General features: G+C 41.1%; 1 pseudogene; it reads left to right on the forward strand.

Moving 5' to 3' along the window:
- Nucleotides 1-7,883: 7,883 nt before the first annotated feature.
- LOC103738713 overlaps nt 7,884-9,007 on the forward strand; it is a 51,412-nt pseudogene continuing 50,288 nt past the window's right edge.

Raw genomic sequence — 9,007 nt, forward strand, 5'->3', positions numbered from 1 at the left:
ACCAGCTCCTTTCCTTGCCTTTTTGTTTGTTTAGCTCATCTGCTTTACCACCGGCCCCCCTGCACCTGTGCCTCTAACATTTCTATATCCACAGCCTTACATGCACCACCCCAAGTTCTCTTTTGGTGTAACAGCACCATAACAACTTGTATCAACCAAACTATTTCTGCCTTTTGTAGTCCTGTCATTGTTACCCCCCAACTGTACCTTCCAGAAAAAGAAGCGGCCAATATGATGGCAACGCCCCACTGACGCAAAAGAGAGGTGTCCATCCCCCTACTCATTGGCCTGGGACTCACTCCATCTGCAGGATCGGTTGGACTCGCAGCAGGAGCCCTGTGGCTTAGCACTGAATTTCGCAGCTGGCAAGCCATGACATCCACAGTCGAGAGTCTCAAGGCCTTACAAAGCCAAATCACATCCCTGGCTGGGGTGGTGCTCCAAAACCAAAGGGCCCTTGACTTATTAACAGATGAACAAGGGGGAACCTGCCTCTTACTAAAAGAGGAATGTTGTTTTCATATAAACAAATCTGGAACTGTTGAACAAAATGTCAAAACTCTCCAAGACCTAAAGAATAGCCTCTGGGCCAGACCCCATGGTTGGCCCCCTCCTTGCTTGGCTTCTACCCTTGTTAGGCCCCCAGCTAGCCTTATGTGTCCTGCTTCTTGTGACACCCTAATTCAGTTTTTCAAAAGTCACATATAGGACATCATTAAAATCACCACCGAGTCCTGGTCCAGTACCAAACTATCCCTAATACTTTCTCCGATTTTGATGACACCCATCCCCTATAAAAGACAAAGGGGGAGATGTTAGGAGAAGTCAGGAATGCCTGGAACGTAGAGCGTGACCAGGCCAGAGACCTCCTACTGAGGATGGTAGGAAACTGGCCCGCTCCATTCTAGATACTGTCTCTTACCCAACAACCCCCAGCAAAACTATTAGGTCTCTAATCCTTTAATCCTAACCAGATCTCTTGTAGATCATGTGACCAGAGAACAGGACAAAGGCCACGTAGCCTTAGAAGCCCCCTACCTCCTCCTACCTGTGCCTGCCCGCCAGAAAACCAACCCCATCTCTTTAACCATGAAACTTTCTTATATAAATCTCTGCTTCCGCCATAATGAAAGAGCTGTCCGCTGACACAACCTCTTGGGTGTTTCTTCCCGCCATACTCTTTCCCCGCCCAAGGCCCCTCTTGCCCCATCGGTCACTCTCCTTGCCCGACTTTCCGTGATGGGTGCTGGTGCGGCAATGGTCTTCTTCCTGTAGCAATGGAGTTTGGGCCAAGGGGAGGCAGACACCCCAAGCTTACCAAATAAAGGTCAAGCTTTCATGACTCTTCAAACTGCATTCCGACCCTTCTACCTCTGTCCTACCTGCTTCCTTGCCTGAAAACAGTGTCCCCTTCTGAATCATGCCCCCCCCACTTGATAACTCAGCTCTAATATCTTTTGTCTAACTTCTCCAAGGTGTAGCTATATCTCAGTCCCCTGAAGTCTTGTCGATTGTTTGGTTTACAAGGAGGCTAGTGTGTGCCAGACTTTCTAGTCCTTATTGGCAACATAGGTGAAGCTACAGTGGCTTCTCAGAGTCACAGACCTTGAAGGAGCACCTATTGTGAGAAGAACACCTACCCAGTGAGAGCCAGCATTCCAGATGTTGCTTCTTGGCTCTGTGGTACTGGGCAAATGATTTACAATCACATAGAGGAATGGTGGTACACTGCTCAGTAGCAGGTGCCAGAAATCTGAGGTTATAGATTGTTTTAACTGTGTACTCAGTATTATGCTTTTATGTTTTATAACATAACTTCATCATAGAAATGAAAGGAAGGTTTGACTAAATTTGGCTATGCTATGCCCTAAGAAATTTACTCTGTCTTTCAAGTATTGATTTTTCATTAGAGATAAAAGATTTGCTTTCCTTATTGGATGAGTACATCAGAATTTCTGGGGGACTTGAAATAGTATAGTTGTTTTTAAAAAGATAAAAGATTTTTAAAAGGACAACTTACCATATCTTAAATATTATTTAATGCAATATAAGAAAATATAAATTAGCCATGGAGTATACAAATTTATGAGACAAGGTCTACATTCATTTGCAAGGGAAATTATTCATAATATCTATATCTTAAAGATGATCATTTAAAAATATTTTATTACTTTCATTTCATGTATGGGTGTATTGTTTGTACATATGTAAGTGCATCTGTGTTGTGCAATGCCCATGGAGTTCAGAAGAGGGTATAGGATCCCCTGGAACTGGTGTTACAGATAGTTGTTAGCTACCACATGAGTGCAGAGAACCGAATGGGATTCTCTACAGCAGCAGCCAGTGCTCTTAACCACTGAGCCATCTCACCAGCCCCAAGATAACCATTTTTAAATAGAATGCAAACTAGCCATACATCTTTACAATAAAACTACAATTTTCTAAGACAATATCCTTTTGTAAAATACCTTCAGGTTTGTATGTACTGAGCGTTCTACCAGGGACCTATCTTTTGAACACTAGCATGCATTATTAATAGATGTTCTCTGCTCTTGACTGTGGATGAAATATGGCCAGGTCTCTCAAGCTCCTGTTGCTGTGACTTTCCTGCCATGATGGACTGTAACCTGAACTGTGAACCAAATAGAAACCTTTTTGCCCTTAAGTTGTTTTCCTTAGAGTAGTTTATCACACCAACAAAAAATAAAGTAAGACAGAGGCATTACCAGTAAAGATATCCCTGGAATACTACACTGCCCACCGTCCTAAAGTCCAAGGTGGGGATGGGTAGAAATGAGAGCTATTACCTCATTCCATCAATTCATCTTAGCCCTGTTTGACATACAGTCACTTTCTAATCACTATAGTGAAAAGGGGGGAATGTACTAAGAGAAGAGCAAAATTCTTAACTGACCCAGAGGAAAGCCTTTGTAGACATGGAAGTGCACGCCTCCTCAGGAGCTGCGGCAGCTGCTTGCTCATCACAGCATCCTACAGAACAGAAAACAGTCTTGCTCTAGCATCTCCTGACACAGAAAGCAGAGTCAGTCTCTTAGGAAGTTGATCTCTCTGTCACTGGACTTATCTAAAACACGGGAATTTACAAACCGCTAACAGCCTTAGACTCTCCAGATTGGTTGGCCCAGTATTCCAACTTGTGGATGAACCACAATAGGACATAATATTCTTTTTGCTAAGCTCCTGTATAATTCTGGTTTGAATATGTCCATACTTGTGGTTTCTATTTCTGCCCTAGTTTTGTTTCCTAAATTTTAGGAAATTTCTCTCTCGTTCTCTCTCTTGCTCTCTCACTCTCACTCTCTGTCTCTCTATCTTTAAGTTTATTTCTTTTACTGGAATTTTTTTTTTTACATTATAATTAAGGATTACAAAAACCAGAGATCAGAGGCCATATGTGATGAGTTAACCAAGGCCTTCTAAGTAAAAGAAGATAAATTTTATCTGGAGGCTTATCAATAAAATCAAACATACAAGAGACTAGACTGATGTGAGAATGAAGTGAAGGATGTTTATAAGATGAACTGTGAAGAGTGCCCTAACTAACTAGCAGCAAGCACTAAGTGTTTCTGACTAGATGACAAGTACAGTACAATATGCTTTGAATACTCCTTCCGGAAAGCCCACTCTAGGTTGGGAAATGTTATTATCATCAATATACAGATGAGGTTGAAAGCTCAAAGTCTGTTTGGGCTACAGAACACGTTCAAGGTTAGCCTGGGAAAGTTAGTGAGACTGTAGCTCAAAACGAAAACTAAAAAGGAAGGCTGGGGAAAAAGTCGGAGGTAGAGTATTTGCCTAGCAGATGGGAAGCCATGGCTCTAATACCTCATTCCATATAAAAGAACAGAAAATTGTTTACCACACAACTAGTGTGTAATAGAGACAGAATTTGAACCCAGGTGTTTAGGTGCCAAGTTCACAGCTTTGACCACGGTGCACAGGCTCTTTTCTAATAGACCATTGACTTGCCTACCACAGCCTGAAATCCCCAGTGTCGTTTCCTTCCTTCCACCATCCTTTGCTTTCGTACTTGTTTTTTCTTTCTGTCTCACCATATATTTGCCCCAACAGGAACAAAGTACTTCTTGAACACATTTTTTTGTACCTAACATTTTTAGTTCTTCACTTATTCAGCAGACAGAGGACACTTTGGTGAATACTTGGAAAAAGAAATAGGATGTACTTAGTGAAAAATCCAAAATAGACATTTTCTCTTCTGTTTGTGTCTCAGAAGATTCTTTGATAGGTTGGGGATAAAACATAACAACAGAAACAAAACCCTTTGCTAAGATTTTTGTCTTTCTCTGTTGCTCTTTGACATCCTAGTCATTTGAGGCCAATACATTGTTCAGGGGAGGACTGAATCCAGCAGAAGTTCTGGAACCTGCCTATCCATCATCTGGGGAGCTTGGGGCCATTGCTGTCTCATGCTGTTACCCACTGAACTGAGGGATTTTCTGTGACCCTTCAAATTACTATGGTATTGGTTTCTATTTTGTTGTTGCTTTGCTTTTGTTTTTGAGATTCTGCTTTTGAGTTTCTCATCAACCCCCCATCCCCCACCACACACATACTACAGTTTACTCAAGAGTCTGTCCCTGGGTACATTGCATTGTTAAATAGAATCTTGGGTTGAATAGGGAACATGGTATAAGTGACTCAGCTTTCTTAGATTTCTAAAATGTCCCTGACACGGTAGTCAACTGAAAAATCCACCCCAGTTTGTTGCTAACTGCTGAGGCATGGTGCTGAACATGGGAATGGATTGCACTGTTTTCCAAACCTTTGTGTACGTTTGGAAATTTCTCTAATATCTTTTTAAAAAATCTGCCTAGATAAATCATTACAGTATAATTAGGACAATCCTGATTTTAAAAGAAGCAGCATCAGTAAAGGCTCGATTCCAGGCTGGGTGTAATTGCAAAGGAAAGTACTTGTAGTTGTTGCCAAATATTAGACTATTGATTTAAAATCAATTTAGTTGAAGGGCTCGTGAAAACATTTTAGTCCAAAGCTAAATAGATAGCTTCCTTAGAAATGATATTTATTTTTTGTTCTTTTTTGTGGAAGGCAGTATCTCTCTTACCACACAGCAGTCTCTCAGCTTCATGGCGCCGAAAAAATCTAGGTTGTAACCTTGGCTCCTCATAAGAACTAAAACATAAACGGTACTGGTGATAAAGTAAACTGGGTACTTTAGACATGCATGGTAACTGTGTATATGTATGTATGAGGATATGTGTGTAAACAAAGATTTACAGTCAGAGAGTCTCCTCTTAAGGGAGATAGAAAATATCGGCTTTAGTCATTAAAATATCCAAACATTGAAAGCCCAGAAATGTTGAAACAGCAGATTCCTGCCTCTAACCCTTCAACTGGACTTTTCCTTCTATACAATTGGATTAATTAAATAAAGGCATTAAGATATCCTTAGCCACGACAGTGTGTGCATTGCAAATAAATTGGATAATGGCTTTTTATAGTACTACCCACATACTACTATGTGTACTGGAGCATTTTAATGAAATAATCTACATAAAGAAGGGAAGTACACCAAACTAGAATTGTTATTGCTTGCATTTGTGTGTGTCTGTATGTGTGTGTGTGTGTGTGTGTGTGTGTGTGTGTGTCTTTTTGAGACAAGGTCTTCCTGTAGCCCCAGCTGGCCTAGAACTCATGATGTAGACCAGGCTACACCTCAATCTCACAGAGATCTGCTTGCCTCTGCATCTGGAGTGCTGGGATGAAAGGCTTGCACCACCAGCATTGTTTTTAATTTTTAGAGGAAGAGGTCCAAGCTGAGCACAGTAAGATAGGGCCTGTGAGGCACCAATCACTGCTCGTTCCTTCTGTGTGCATTTCTGAGTTCCTCAGTATCTGTTTCCCACTTAATTTAATAGGTAGAGATCAATCTATTTAGAAAAGAAATCCTTCATTTAGAAATATAAAAATTGTTCTTAATATCTCCACTTGATAGTCTTCCTCCAATATGTGATATCTGAAGAACTGGTTCATATCCCAAAAGGCAGAAACAACAGCAGACTTCTCCTGAAATTAGGTAACTTCTGTTTTGTTAAAAAAAAGACTAATCGGTGTTTGACAGCTGGCTTCCCAGAGATGATTTAGTGGTGTGAAGGATGAAGAAGTTTCTGGAAATCTGTGACGGCAGGGGTGCATGTCGACCTACATAATATGAAGACACAGTATCAAAGATGAGAAGGTGTCTGCAAGTTAAACATGTGGTGGCCAGCGATTAGGCTGGTGAAATTAAATAACCCAAGAACCAGGCCCCTAACAGCAAGTGAACATGGATGGTTAGAGTCATCTTAAAAAGAAAGAACCTCAACTCTATCCAGAATAAGAGGTTGACAAATTTTAAGAGAACACATCCATCAATATGAATAGCTCATGGCTAACTAAACACGGTACACATGTCATCTGACTTAAATTGTTTCTGTATGGTTTGTCCAGAGGAGGTTAAAAAAAAAAGTGTTAACATTAATCTGATCTTGTTGAGTGAACCAAACTCAATTAATTTTGGTCAGTATGATCCTAACAAACCAGAATGATGCAGATGGAACATTCCCAGTTCCGCTGACCCACTTCAAATGAAAGCATGTACAATTGAGGCCAGTGCACGACTAGCTGGGCATAATTAGAATTATTTGTTTTAATGTTTCACTGCATGTCTCCATGTTAGGCATATGCCTGGCTGTCTTCAGCCAACTCGTCTGGGGCTAAAATATGCTGAATACATCATTTAACTGCGAGGCCCTGGAGGAGTGCAGTCTTTGATCATAAATCCCTTTGGCCATTCGCTTTATGTTACTAGATCAAAAATAGGGGTATTTATTTCATTTGGCATGAATTGGAAAATTAAATCAACACATCACCAAACAACATCTCCAAAAGATGTGGCTTAGGAAAGGATCTTAGCGCAGTCCCGGAGAAGGAATTTTTTATGGCACATAAAGTTTTTATTGTGAATAAACTCTAAATTTATTTTTAATTTTTTTCAAGGCTGTCAGTGGGAGGACTGCTGGATTGCTGGCCTATGGCAAACTGCAGATTGTAAAAATCTTTCCACAATGAGGCAACTGCTTTTTCCACAGTGACTGTGGTCCAGGTTCTCACAGCAATGTTCTTACCACACTGGGTCATGGCCAGGTACTGTGGAGGTTAGGCAAATACAGCTAGCTAAGGAAATCCTAAATGATAGTCCTGTCATAATGTCCTTTCCCATACCCCTCCCAATAACTAAGCCACTAGCTTCCTTGCCACAAGACTAGTACATGTCCTTCTCGCCTGCCCCACTTTTCCACACAATGGCTAGCATTCTGCATTGCTCTTGGCCCAGTATTTGGCCTCTGTTCCCAGAACCTTGGAATCCATCTAGAAATGAGGATCTTCTAACCCCAACTTCCTGTGCAGACTTCAAACACACACAGGGACCAGGACCAGCTCTCATGGGGTGAGAAAACAACACAAAATACACAAACCTGGGTCTCCAACCTGCCAGTAGCGTGCTCATAAATCTTCTCGTTTTGCCCTGAGTGGAAGAAACATCTTCTCCACTTGAGGGATGAAGCACCCTCCAAATTCCAAGAATGTAGCCTAGTGTAGCACAGACAGTGTTCAGTGAGTTCCAAGGAGTTCCTGAAACAAAAGATTACTTTCTGAAGATTGTAGGAAAATCGTCTTTTTTTTTCTCAAAGCATTCAATTTTACTTCTCCCTAAACACACTGCTCTTTGCAAAACATTGCATCATCCTAGAGGAAATAGATATATACACCCAAAAAAATCACAAGGCTTCTTTGATCTACAAGAATGTGTAGGATATAGAGTCCCTTCCAACAAAGTCTCTAAACAGTTATAACAAAGTTTTCTGCTCTGGGGATAGAAAAGCTTCTTTGAGGGAGTGAGATCTGAGTTCCTAGCTTAAGCTATGATAGCTGTCTCTCCGAAGCCTTCTAAGGAGAAAATATGAATTGTGCCAAAATTATAGCAATCTCTACCAGAAAATCAACCACATGGAGGAGGAGGAAGAATTGAGATGCAGCCACACTGAACAAGGTCAGTGCTTAAGCGTCGACCACATGGCTGCATCCACTCATTTGCCTTCTGGCGCACGTACTTTCCAGTAACAGCTTTGAAATCCATAGATGACAGTTCTGCTGAGTCGCTCTACCCTAGGCTTTAGGCAAGGCAAAACTGAAGAGCCATTTTCATTTGCCTGCGTTCTATCCCTGGCCTCTGTTCAAGGAAGTGAACAGCCAGTCAGTGCAAATGTTGGTGCTTCTCCTCTCTCCCTCCCCAGGGTCAAGAGATGCTTTCATTTTGTTCTGGACAGGACGAGCTCTAATGAAAACAAAAAATACTCAATGATTCCTTCAATTCTGAACGCTTATTCTGGCTATCATAATGTTCTTTTTTTTCCCAGGACTGCAACATGGTATATTTAAAACATCAATTATCTATGGCAAAAATAAACATAGCTTCTATTTTATGGACCAGTAGCAGAAAAGGCATTAGAATCCTGGGAGTCCAGGCAAATTGAGATAGTCAACGGGATCTGAGTATGACTTAGTGTGCAGCAAAGCACATGAGTCATACTTTCCCCTCAATAAAAGTTCTTAAAATGCATGTGGCTAATAATTAGACAAAGGACCATACAGCTCCAGACAATTAGAATAGCTGAGACTCCCAGACTCCAAGAATAACTGAAATAAGATGAGTACATTTGAGCATGTTTCTGTGGAGTGTGCTTAACCAAGCACGGTTAACAACTAGATAAAGGCAATACAGAACAAGTAAGGCCTTGCTCAGGATCAGAGACCTTTTGTGAGTCTTGATAATGTGACTGGGAGACACCTGATATAAATCCCTTGAATTCCTCTATTAAGAAGGATAAAGCTCTTGCCAATAAATATTATTTGGGATGATTCTGCCTAGTTTCTCTCTCTCTCTCTCTCTCTCTCTCTCTCT

This window comes from Nannospalax galili, unplaced genomic scaffold (assembly GCF_000622305.1).
Source record: "Nannospalax galili isolate Female #2095 unplaced genomic scaffold, S.galili_v1.0 scaffold518, whole genome shotgun sequence".
Lineage (NCBI taxonomy): Eukaryota > Metazoa > Chordata > Mammalia > Rodentia > Spalacidae > Nannospalax > Nannospalax galili.